The sequence below is a fragment of the Theropithecus gelada genome, chromosome 18, assembly GCF_003255815.1.
Source record: "Theropithecus gelada isolate Dixy chromosome 18, Tgel_1.0, whole genome shotgun sequence".
NCBI lineage: Eukaryota > Metazoa > Chordata > Mammalia > Primates > Cercopithecidae > Theropithecus > Theropithecus gelada.
Window position 1 is genome coordinate 57,332,988 of NC_037686.1, and position 13,822 is coordinate 57,346,809.

Below are 13,822 nucleotides of genomic sequence, written 5' to 3' on the forward strand. Positions count from 1 at the left end.
TTCCATGTTACTGACTTTAAAGGTGGAGGAAAGTATCACGAGCCAAGAAATGTGGGAATTGTCTAGAAGTTGGAAGAGGCAAAGAAACAGATTTATAACTTGATAGTCTAGAAAAGAGCACAGTACTGTCAACATCTTGATCTTAGCCCACTGAGACCTGTTTTGAACTTCTGACCCATATAACTCTAAAATAATAAATTTGTGGTTTTTGTTTAAGCCACTGACCTTCTGCCAATTTATCATGGCACAATAGAAAACACATACAATAATTTAACGTTATAATTGTTTGAAGATTTTTGTGCAACTTTGTCTAAAAATACTATCATTACATGAATTTATCTTCTTATTTATAATAGTCTTAAATACAGCAAGTGACATATACATTTAAAGATTCAAACCCCTGATAATGTTATTAATTTTTGATCATCCTTTATTTAACAGATCTGAATGCTCTTCTACTTTTTATGTAAAAAATTTCTAAGTCCTTGGTAAGTACAAATAGTTGATTTTTATACAAGATTTTAAAAGATACATGATAAAGCAAAGATTTTGGTAAAATCTATTATCGTAAAGAATACTGTAGAAAAGCAGACTGGAACATACTTGATTACTAGATAAGGCATGCTGCCTACATCTGTCCATTAAACACAGAACCCTGAGAGTAATAGTATAATAAAGATGTGAGAAGACATTACTTTGTAATGTTAAATGCATTAAAAAGAGAAAACATGACTTCCTTCTTTTTATGCCTACATAATATTCTGCTATGTATGAATACTACATTTTCTTTGTCCAACCCACTGTTGATGGGTGCCTGGGTCGATTCCATGTCTTTTCTATTGTGAATAGTTCTGTGGTGAACGTACAGTGCATGCATCTTTTTGGTAGAATGATATTATTTTCCTTTGGAAATAGATGAAGCTGAGAACTCCGAAGTCCCAATTCACCTGATTCTCTGTCAACAGGAGTGCCAGTTCATGTACACTCATCTGAAGAAATTAGTCTTCTATATATGCACACTGATTATATGAAATGCACACACTGCTTTTTTGAAGGGCATTGCATTGAGTAATAATTAAAATGACCACTGGGTTGTATTGCTGTTTTATCTCATGTCCTTTTCTAACAGCGTGTTTATTTTTACTGCAGTTGCTACTTTTGTTTCCACAACCCTTGGTGTCACTTTTCTCTCCTACAGCACTTCTAATATTGCTGATATAAATCATTTTCTCCTCTCCTTCCCCCCCGAAGATGATGGTGATAGTGATTAATATGGTGATAATGTTGATAATGATGATGATAATGGCGAAGTTTAAAGAAGAGGCTTTTAATTATTTTATTTTATATTTTTAACATTTTAACTTTAAAACTGATGTGTGATTTCTGACCTGAACATTTGACTATAGATTACATATAATTATGTGATTTTAACATTTATTTTTTGAAGAAGAATATTATAATTTTGTAGTTTTTGATTAAGTCAGTAATTTATTTCCTAATAAGTATCTTCATGTTCTGGGAAAATATTTAAGTCATAAAGCAGTGACCTGTAATTGACAATTACATTAATTTTTTCAAAGAAAGTATAATAAAACATCAATCTGAATTTTAATCAGAGTTACCCAAATCTAAACCTATTTAAACACAGATGAGTCAACCTGCCAGTGAATCCTGGGGGCCCAGGGCAACGACAGGATTTGTGCTTGGATTGTTCTTTCGGTAGATTTGATCAAATGGTATTAATGTGATTTGAACTCTAAAATTCCAGCCAGAGCCTAGAAAATCTTTCATTTAATTCCCCTGCTCCCTGAAAGCACTGAGTTTAACACGCCTCCAGTTCTAATCCATTAACGTTAACAACCTTCAGAGCCATTAGCGATAAGAACTTCCTCCGTCACAGTTTCTCATAGTAACCCCCTGTGAAGAATTTATACAAAAAGTAGATAAAGGGAGAATAAACAGATTCACATCTTTTAACACACTGATGCTAGCCATGGGGACAAAGTGTGTGGTCAAGGCTTCTGTGTACACACATCAAGCTAAGAATTCAGCAGACTCCATTGCCGCCGTTCCCATGTTCTTATTTACTTCAGGATGCAGATTCATGTCCTACGGGGCAAGCTAGGTTTATAATGCCACTTTTCTCCCTTCTGGACTTTACAAACAACTGTCAGATGGACAGAGAGCCAGTGGTGAGGGACGCTGCAGAGTTGCAGTCATTTGCTGTAAACTCAATTCTTCTTCCTTTCTGCCTGCTTTGAGATTCTGCAAGAACCAAGTAGTTTGAAGATTGCCCCTTCAAATCGTGAAAACTTTTAAATGCCTCCTCTCGTCTCACCTGGACATTTGGTTTTGATTTTGCATTTGCAAACTAGGGGTGGATTTAGTATCCCATTCTGGCAGTGGTTTTAGACCTGCCGCTGGGCCTACATTGCCTTTCCTCTTCTCTCTTTTGTTGGCCTTTGTTCAGGACATTGCCAGGCAGCAAGGTGGGACTGGGGTTTGGCCAGCAGAGACAAGCGCTGGGATTAAGTGATTTTTCTTTTTTACTTACTGTTATTTAAACTCTGGATAGTCTCTGTCTTAAATCATATTGATGGCCTTGCATTTGTGTAGATTTTTTTTTTCTTTATTTTTCTCCATTGTTTTTCAGCTACCTGGAAATTTCCAATTTTTTAAATCATAAAAACAAAAGTCATAATTGGAAAGTTCTTTAAGGGGTCTTGTGGTCTAGTCTCCTCCCTTCGGGTGGTTTATGAAGTGCCACCCCATTCAAGTGCTGTGGTGTGTGAACTCGATGAAAAAGTATTCTGTTAGAAGTAAGGCCTGTGTAGATCCTAACGCATTGTAAAACATTCCCTGGTATCTAGAACCTCATTACATTGTTTCATCTTGCAAGTTTCAATAATTTCAGGATGACATTCCAAAATTTGGGCAAATATAACAAATAGCATGCTATGGTTAAAAGTTAATTGCTAATGAAAATGCAATAATTAATATTATTTTTGTTATATTACAGGGAAAGGAAAAGGATTTTATTCATTGGTAGAACTGCAAAGATGTAATAATTTTAATAAATAAATTCTTTTTTCTGAATTCTTTATTTCTGAACTAGCTGAACAGATTTTTATTTGAGTTTCCCCTAACATAGAGGATAACTAACTTGTCGCAAATACTAACTGAATGGAGTTAAAAGTCAAAATTTCAAGGTTCTTGTTCATATTCAACTACATATTTCCAATGTTTTGTTAGATTATTTTAACTTTATTCATAGTTATCAATATCAATGATGTATAACCTCAACTTCTTTGTATAACAACAAACATTATTGTTACCATGAAGAAATCCTGATTCAGACCCCAAGAATGGGTTCTTGGATCTCACACAAGAAAAAATTCAGGTTGAGTCCACAAAGTAAAGTGAAAGCAAGTTTATTCAAAAAGTAAAGTAACAGAAGAATGGCTACCACCTGGACAGAGTAGACAGAGCAGCAGTACCGGCTGCTTGTCTGAGTATACTTACAATTATCTCTTGATTATATGCTAAACAAAGGGTAGACTATTCAGTAGTTTCCCAGGAAAGGCGCAGGGATTTTCCCCAACTGAGGGTTCTTCCTCTTTTTAAAATGTGTAGGGTAACTTCCTGATGTTGCCATGGCTTTTGTAAACTGTCCTTGGGCTGGTGGGAGTGTCTTTTAGCATGCTAATGTATTATAATTAACATATGATAAACAGTGAAGATGACCAGGAGTCACCTTCATCACCATCTTGGTTTTGGTGGCCTTTGGCTGGCCTCTTTACCACATCCTGTTTTGTTAGCAGGATCTTTGTGACCTGTATTTTGTATTGATCTCCAGTCTCATCCTGTGACTAAGAATGCCTAACTTCCTGGGAATGCAGCCTCAGCCCCTTTTTACCTAACCCCTATTCAAGATGGAGTCACTCTGGTTTGAATGCATCTGACACTATGACCTCATTTTGTTGTTGTTGCTGCTGTTGTTATAGTTCAAGTTATTGGATTGCATGCACTTTGTGCTTCACTGTGGGTAATTTTGATCCTTCACTCATTTGGTGGTATGGCTGATACGCACTTTGGCACTATTAATTTTCAAATTATGTGTACAGCACCATGAGGATGATAAAAGCCTAAAGAACTCACAGCCATACCACACGTGCCTTTACAGCCATTGGCATGCCATGTTAATGGCTATACACTCTGCCAAGCATCCTGATGCTAGCAAAGATCTTAATATTCTTATGGCTGATGATTTAACGTGAGATAGAATAAAAAGGATCACAGGCTCTAACTTTAATTTCATTATTAAGACACCCTGATCTTCACCACTTTAGAGATTTTTTTGTTCCTAGCATCACCAGCTTTGTCTTTTCAAATAAAAGCTTCTCCCATTTATGTTCTCTCTATGACTTCTCCTCTAACTCTCTTCTTTTAACCCCCTGGAAAAAAGTTCTCAATGAATCCATACTTCTTTTTCAACTTATACCAATATTTAAAGAAGCACATTTCTTTTTAGCTCTTTAGACTAAAAATGGAAATATATTAGTTACTGGCCTATGGAGCAATACACTATTATTTGGGGAGTTTTGATGTGAGAAGGGTATGAAAACTCAACATTTCAAGTTTATCTTGTGAGCTAGATTCTATCATCTATTTCCTTGATTGCTGCTGTTTTATAGGCTAACTCATCACTGTGGCCCCTTTGTAGTCTCAGATTCGTATTTTCTGTTTCCTTTTTTCTGACTTTATGCCTGTTGCTTTGCTAGCTTGATTCTTGTTATAGGTTTTGCCAGAATCCATATCTTTGCTTTGAGGTAAAGTTTTAGCTAAGAGTTTGGTGTGATCAAGAAAACCCTATTATCTCTGCATTAGTTCATTCATTTATTATGACAACTTCATTAATTGAACATGACGTGATAACTACTGTGGTAGAAACTAAAGGTCCAGTCCTGATGCTTGCTATAAAGAAACTCAATGGAGTAGAAAAAATATTAGAATACAATATGGGAAGTGATACGATTGAAGTGCGGGGTGTCTTGAGAATGCAGACAAGGCACAGTACAAGGGAAATACTAAATTTATCTAGGAGTGGAGTCAAGAGGGCAGTGAGAAAACTGTGCAAAAGAGGTGGCTTCTGATCTGAGTCATGAAAAATTAGCAGCAGTTCAATAGTGAAGTCCTTTCACCCTGTCTACTCACTCTTTACTTTCAACAAATATCTCCAATGTTACGACATCATTTTTTCTCCTTTATGTTTTTCTCCTGTTAACACCCTATTTCACTTTTTCTCATCAGGGCTCACCTTCTTGGAAAAGTCATTTAGATTTTCTCTATTTTCTTAAAAACCCGACACTCATCAATCATAGCTATCCAGATGCTGCTCCAGCCACTACACAAACACTATTTGTCAGTCTTCAGAGGTGACATCCTAATTGCCAAATTCAATAGCAGCTTTTCTCAATTATCTTATTTGACCCGTGTGTATTGTTTGGCACAGGTTACCACTTCCTTCCTGAAACTCAGCCATTCGTTCACTTTATGCTATCACTTTCTCCTGATTTTCCCCATTTCTGGATGCATATTTAAAATCTTCCTTAGGCAATTTCTCTTTCTCCTCATCCTTTGTAAACAGTGATAGAGAACATACAGCTCTGTGATTCTCTTTGATTAATACATTACATTATTTAATAATAGCTAAGTATAAGATTCCTGATCTGTAGAACTGATGACTGCACTTGTGTTTCTCTGGTCTAGATAGCCAGACTGCAGAGGCATCATTATTCTGACGCCAGTTGATCTGTGTGTAGTGTTTGTAAGGGGCCTACTTTATGTAAGATTCTAAGGGTAAGAAACGTGTATATAGCTAGTTAACAAATCATATGCCAATAACAACTTAGGATTATTTCCTTTTCTTCTCCTTCCATTAGTATTCTTGAATGCCTTATTAGTTTTGAAAATATAATTTTAGTTTGATTTATATTTCTACTTGTTTGTATGAAATCCATTTGCTTTCTTGTTGTTTTCTATTTACAATGTATCTCAGAGCAACTGTGAGCTCAATGCCTCTCCAGTCTTCAGTCATGCATTTATTCACTCCTTTTATGTCATTAAGGATGATGTTAAATGGGAATGGGATGATGATCCATCCTAAGAGCACCTCATTAGACACTCCTCCCCAACTGTAGAGTGAGCTGTTTATCCAGTCCCTGTGACTAGCCTCCTCTCACCTCCGTTTCATCAATAGCTACTTTAACTAGGCTGTCATCATTGCTCGATTTCCCAAATTTCCTTTCTTCATTTTTCTCTTTAAAAAATGAGAGCTGTATCTAACCCATTATCAACGGCTCATTGATTTTTATGTTCCTCCTTATTTGTTACCAGGCTTGTATTTTCTCTGCCCTCTTTTCTTCTCTTTCAACATTTAAAAGCTCTACTCGGTGGTATTACTAATATGTCCCTGTGTTGCTCTTCGCCAGTGTTCCTTACTGAAATTTCCTATCTTGGATTCTGTTTTCCATTTTTAACTGACTCTTGTTTGTTCATATGTCTTATATAATAAGTTAAACTGCTGGAAAGTAAAATAAAAAAACAAAAGCATGTTGTATGTGCTTTTGAATTGAGCATTTTATAAATTATGTTTTTTGATCATCACAAACATCTTTCACACAATTTTCCCCAATATTGTTCAGCAATTGGAAACTCTTTTTTTTTTTTTTTAGAAATATTAGTGAACTGCTGTGATGTAGAAGAGATTGGAAAAACTGAGAAGAATCTGCAGCTGTAGGAAACACAGTTTAAGAACTTTGCCTTTTATTATCATCTTGCTGGTAGAACAAGTATAGTAACTGTTGCTAATGATGTACCTAGGTGCCGCAGAAAACATGCTCCAGAAATCAACTTCATTTGCCAAGTTTTAGGACTGACAAGAGAAAGTTGCTTTTTTATAGTTATTCATTAAAATTTTTATTTTATTTTAAGTGGAATCTTATACAGCATTCATTCTATGTATTTAAATATTATCATTACAAATATATTTTACTTTTCATGTACTCAGGGATTTTTTTAAAGGGAATGCCTATACATTTAATAAAACAGTAATTACAGAAAATTCCATGGACAGATTTGTAGAAATATCTGAATTATCCAATATATGAGTTACATGTCTCTTAACTTTCTGGAGAAAAAAAACATACAATTAAGCATTTCTTATAATATAGAGATATAAAGAGAGGAATTAAATCTTATAGCTCTATAAAGATAACATTCAGACGTTTTACCTTTCTATTATTAACGATGTTGTTATATTTTATTTGTACCTACTAAATCAGTGACACCTTTTCCATTCCTGTTCTTGCCTATATTCCTGAATAGTACATAGGCTTTATGTATCATATTTTATAAATCTTATATGCTTTTACTTTATTAAAAAATGTAAAATAATTGCACAGTACTGTTAATAATTGACATTTTTTCCTTTGAGTATTCTCTTTCTCAATATTTTTTGCTTCCATTTATTTTGTTACTTTTCAAAGTTCCTAAAAGGAAATGTGAGTGTACCTGTGGAAATTTGGGAAATTAAGTTATTCAGTCTTCATACAATAACCCACACATGCTTAATTTCTGTGACCTCCAATTTTGACTTTTTTTTTTTCATTTTGAGAATAGATATTTTCTGGAACTACCTTTCAACTTTGTCCTTCTGTACCTGGCTTATCTAACTTAACATGCCCTCCAGGTTTATTCATGTTGTAACAATAGAAATATTTCCTTTTTATGATTACATAGCATTTTATTGTATGTATCTGCCATGTTTTCTTTATCCCTCTGTGGACATTTAGATTGCTTTCATATCTTGGTTATTGTGAATAATGCTGCAATGAACATGAATGTGCAGATATCTCTTTAAGATACTGATTTCATTTCCTTTAGATATATACCCTGTAGTGGGATTGCTAGATCATATGGTAGTTCTATTTTTAATTTTTGATGGAACCTCCATACTGTTTCCTTAACGGCTGCACTAATTTACATTAACAACAACACTTTTATCTCCATGCTTGCCAACGTTTATCTTTTGTCTTTTTTGATAGAAGCGACTTTAACAGGTGTAAGATAATCTATTGTGGGTTTTTTAAAATAGTTTTTTAAAATAGTTTTATATATTTGGGGGATACATGTGATATTGATACCTGCATATAATATAATGATTAAACCAGGGCAGTTGGGAGATTCGCCTTTATATGTAGGGAACATTCCAATTCCTCTCTTCCAGAAATTTTGCACTATACAACAAATTATTGTTAAAGTTACCCTACTGTACTATCAAACCTTAGGTTTTATTTCCTCTGTCTAACTGTATTTGTGTATGCACTAGCTAGCCTTTCGTCTATCCCTGGCCACTACCCTTCCCAGCCTCTGGAACTACCCTCTAATTCCATGGGATCCACCTTTTTAGTGCTCACTTATGATTGAGAACAGGCGGTATTTATCTTTCTGTGCCTGGCTTATTTCATTTAACATGACTTCCAGTCCCATCCATATTGCTGCAAATGGCAGGATTTCAATTTTTTTTATGGCTGCAGATATCTGCCACATTTTCTTTATCTGTTCACCCACTGATGGATACTTAGGTAGATACTGTATCTTGGCTATTGTGAATATAGCTGGAATAAACAGAAATACAGATATCTCTGTGATATACTGATTTCCTTTCTTTTGGAGATATATATATATATATAGAGAGAGAGAGAGAGAGAGAGAGAGAGAGAGAACGAGCGCAGTGAAATTGCTGAATCATGAAATAGTTTTATTTTTAGTGTTTTGAGTACCATCCATACTGTTTTCCTTGGTGGCTGTACTAATTTACATTGCCATGAACAGTGTATGAGTGCTACCCTTTCTCTACACCCTTGTCAGCATGTTTATTTCAGTCTTTTAGGTAAAAGCCATTTTAACTGGGGTGAAAGGATAACTCATTGTAGTTTTGATTTACATTTTCCTGGTGATTAGCAATGCTGAGGGTTTTTTTTTTTTCATTAAAAAAGCCATTTATATGCCTTCTTTTGAGAAATGTCTATTCAGATATTATGTTCATTTTTATTTTTAACTTTCATTTTAATTTCAAGGGGACAAGTGCAGGATGTGCAGATTTATTACATAGGTAAACGTGTGTCGTGGGGGTTTGTTGTACAGATTATTTCATCACCCAGGTATTTTGTTCATCTTTAAATTCAATTATTTGTAGGTGTTTTCTTCTTTTTGCTATTGAGTCCTTTGAGTACTTTATGTATTCTGATTATTCAACCCTTTTGGGATGGATCATTTAAAAAAGTTTTTCCCTATTCCATTGGTTGTCACTTTACTTTGTTAATAATTTCCTCAGCTGTCTAGAAGCTTTTTAGCTTGATTTAATCCCATGTGTCTGATTTTGCTTTGGTTGTCTGTGTTTTTCAGTCAAACCCAAATAATCTTTGCCAGACCAATGACCTGAGTGTCTTCTTGATATTTTCTTTTAGTAGTTTCATTGTTTCACATCACACATTAGAGTCTTTAATTCATCATAATTTGATTTTTGTATATGATTATCCAATATTCTCAGCACCTTTTATTTAAAAAAATGTCCTTTCCCCAGTATATATTCTAGGCACTATTCTCAAAAATGAATTGGCTGTAAATGTGTGAGTTTCTATTTAGGTTCTCTATTCTGCTCCACGAATCCACGTGTCTGTTCTTATGCCATTAATATGCTATTTGGATTACTATGACTTTTCAGCATATTTTGAAGTCAAGTAGTGTGATGTCTCCAGCTTTCTTCTTTTTGCTCAAGATTGCTTTGGCTATTTGGAGTATTTTTGGTTCTATATGAAGTCTAGGATTGTTTGTTCTATTTCTGTGAAGAATATCATTGGCATTTTGATAGAGATTGCATTGAATCTGTAGATAACTTGGGTAGTTTAAGCATTTCAACAATATTAATTCTTCCAATCATGAGCTGGAATATATTTCCATTTGTTTATGTTCTCTTCAATTTCTTTCTTTACTGGTTTATAGTTTTCCTTGTAAAGAAGTATAGATTTTTTACTTCTTTGGTTAAATTTGCTCATAGGCATCATTTTTGCAGCTATTGTATTGTGATTGCTTTCCTAATTTCTTTTCTAGATTGTTCACTGTTGGTGTATATAAGTGCTACTGAATTTTATATGCTCATTTTGCAGCCTGTAACTTTGCTGAAGTTGTCTTTAAGTTATAATAGCATTTTAGTGAAGTGTTTAGGTTTTTCTAAATGTATCATGTCATATGTGAAAAAAAATAACGATTTATTTTCCAATTTGGATGCCCTTTATTTCTGTTGCCTAAATGCTCTGATTAGAACTTCTAGTACTGTACTGAATAAAAGTGATAAAAATGAAGATGATTTTCTTGTTATGGATCTGAGAGGAAAGGCTTTAATTTTTCACTGTTTAGCATGATTGATGTTGGCAGTGTGCTTGTCATATATGGTGTTTATTGTTTTGAGGTATGTTTCTTCCTCATTTTGTTGAGAATTTTTATCACAAAGTAATGTTGAATTTTGTCAAATACTTTTTCAGCACCTACTGAGATGATTACATGATTTTTGTCCTTCATTCTGTTAATGTGATATACCACATTTATTGATTTTCCTATGTTGAAATATCCTTGCATGCCTGGGATGAATCCCACTTGATCATGATAAATGATCTTTTTATCGTGTTTTTGTATTCAGTTTGTTACTATTTTGTTAAAGATATTTACATCTATGTTCATCAGGGATATTAGCCTGTAGTTTTCTCTTTTTGTTGTGTCCTTGCGTATTGTTGGCATCAGGGTAATTCTGGCCTCGTAGAATGAGTTTGGAAGAATTTCTTCCTTTTCAAATTTTGTAACAGTTTGAGTAGAATTGTATTAGTTATTCTTTCAATGCTTGACAGAATTTAGCAGTGAAGCCATCTGGTTTTACTTTGATGGGTATTACTGCTTTGATCTCATTATTTATTATTAGTCTGTTCGGGTTTTCTATTTCTTCATAGTTCAATCTTGGCAGGTTCTTTGTGTCCAGTAATTTATCCCATGCTAGGTTTTTCCATTTTGGGGTGTATATTTGTTCATAATAGTTTATAATTTTTTTTTTGCATTTCTGTTGTATCAGTTGTCATATCTTTTTTTTGTTGTTTCTTATTAAGTTTATTTGGATCTTTTTTCTTGGTTATTGTAGGTAAGTTTACCAATATTGTTTATCTTTTCAGAAAAAATCTTTTGTTTCATTGATCTTCTGTGTTTTTCTTATTCCTCACTTTATTTCTTATCTGAAATTGTTATTTCTTTCTTTTTACTAATTCTGGGGTGGATTTGTTCTTCTTGCTTTGCTGATTCTCTCAGGTGCATCACAACGTTTTTTATTTGAAATCTTTCTACTTTGTTGATGTAGTTGTTTATAGCTGTAAACCTTCCTCTTACTACTGATTTTACCATATGCCATATATTTCGGTACATTGTATTTCCATTTTCATTTGTTTTAAAGTATTTTTATTTTCAAAATTATTTATTCATTTATTTTTATATTGGAGGGTTTCTCACCAGAAAATTTGCTAGACAGATTCTAAAAGAGCTGTAACACTTAATAATATATTTTTACATTTCCATCTTAATTTCTTCATTGACCCATTAATTGTTCAGGAACTTGTTGTTTAATTTCCATGTGTCTGTATAGTTTCAAGTTCTTCTTATTTTTATTATCTAGTTTTATAGCATTGCAATAATAAAAGATACTTGATATGATTTTGACCCTTTTGAATTTGTTGAAACTTATTTTGTGACCTAACCAATAGTGTCTCCTCGAAAATGCTCCATGTATTGGTGGAAAAAAAAATGTGTATTCTGTAGCAGTTGGATAAATTGTCTGTAAATGTCAATTAGGTCCATTTGGTATAGACTGTAGTTCATTTCCAATGCTTCCTTGTTGACTTTTGTCTGGATGATCTGTTCGTTACTGGAAGTGGGTGGTGACATTTTCTACTATTATTGTATTGCAATGTATTTCTCCCTTTAGATATATTAAAATTTCCTTTATATATTTGGGTCCTCCAGTGATGGGAACATCTATATGTACAGTTTTTATACCCTCTTGCTGAACTGACTCTTTTGTCATTATATAGTGACTTTTCTTTCTTACAGGATGCTGCCTGTTGGGTGGAGACCTGTCCAAAGCTGTTGGCCAGAACATCTACAGGTAACTTTGTTTCTTCACAACCTGATGTGCAGGGTACAAACACAAGAATCTTGAGATAGAGATAGTCTATTGGAATATAGTCAAATTGTCTTTTAAAAATAATTCTTGGAAGTCATAAAACCTGGTTTTTTTGGTGGAATTCTGTTGTCAATATTGCTAAAACACTTTGAAAGATACACTTGGGTTCAAAGGGAGAAAATAGATACCCCACCTCTTGAAGGACTGTCAGGGTAAGTACATGTAGGATAGAATATGTATCAGTGCAGTTGTTGTTGGACAATTCCATCTAAATACAAGGTATACAAAAGTCAACTATATTCCTATATATTAGGAATGAAGAGTTGGAAAATGAATGATTTGTAAAACATCATTTATAATAGCTTAAAAATAACATGACCTAGTTAGATTTAAATTAAAATTGCACATGTAAGAGCTGTACATTAAAAACTATACAATATTGTTGAGATGAGTAAGAGTGCCTAAATACATGTGAAGATATTTCACAGCCTTGGATTGAAACTCTCAATGTTGGTAAATCTTAGTTTTATCCAAATAGGTCAATTGACTCAAGGCAATTCCATTCAAAATGCTAGTAGGGTTTTGTTTGTTGTTATTTTGGGTTTTTGTTTGTTTGATTTTGTAGACAGAGAGTAGAAAATGACAAATAGAGTCTAAAATTTATATAGTAATGCAAAACGTCTATATCAGTAAAAATTGGTATACAGAAATAAAAGTTGTCCACTACCAGAACTAGTGGAGGAAAACTCTGGCAAAGTCTGCAAAAGGAATGGCATTAACACTTTCTACATGTTTGCAGGTGACTTTTTTTTTTAAATGATAGCAAACATTTGCTACATTCATAATCCCCTCTGTACATTTTTTAAAAAAAATACAAACACTTGTGATACAAATTTTTTGTGCAGATATATGCTATGTAAATGAGAATATAAACTTTTATTCCCAATTTGTCCATTTTCATTATTACAGATGGTGCTATATGCAAAATCATTTATATGATGCCTAATATGAAATGAATATTTTTATTTTAATTAACAATAAATTGTATATAGACAAATTAATCCCTTACTTTCTATAAAAATGGTAAAATCTCAGGACAAAATGTTATTTGCCAAGAATCATAAGCTAGGCTACCATGACTTTACAATTAGATATTGTTCTAGAAATGGCTTTTTCTGGCTTACTTAGATTCATATGAGAGACTTCATTTGCAGTTTTAGATGCTTGATGGAGACAGAAACTTAAATATTGAACTACAAAAATAACAAGGTGATGGATATAAATTTTTCTAAAATGCTTCTATTAAATGATGGATATATGATGAAGAATAATACATAAGTATCACTTCACAGTCTCAAAACTAGTGGACTAGAAATATGAATCTCCTGACACCACCTACCCATCTATCCACAACTAAATAAAAGTATTTTATTTGTATTTAAATTTATGAAACCATTCTGGGTTTCTGTGATTCTCTCCATTTGAGCTATATGATTCTAAGTTTTTTCTGCCCCCATATCAGTTATTTCCTTTGATTAGAAA

General features: G+C 33.4%; 1 pseudogene; it reads right to left on the reverse strand.

Annotated features, from left to right (window-relative positions):
• Positions 1–11,599: 11,599 nt before the first annotated feature.
• On the reverse strand, positions 11,600–11,652 carry LOC112611742 (annotated as a pseudogene).
• Between the last annotated feature and the right edge of the window lie 2,170 nt (positions 11,653–13,822).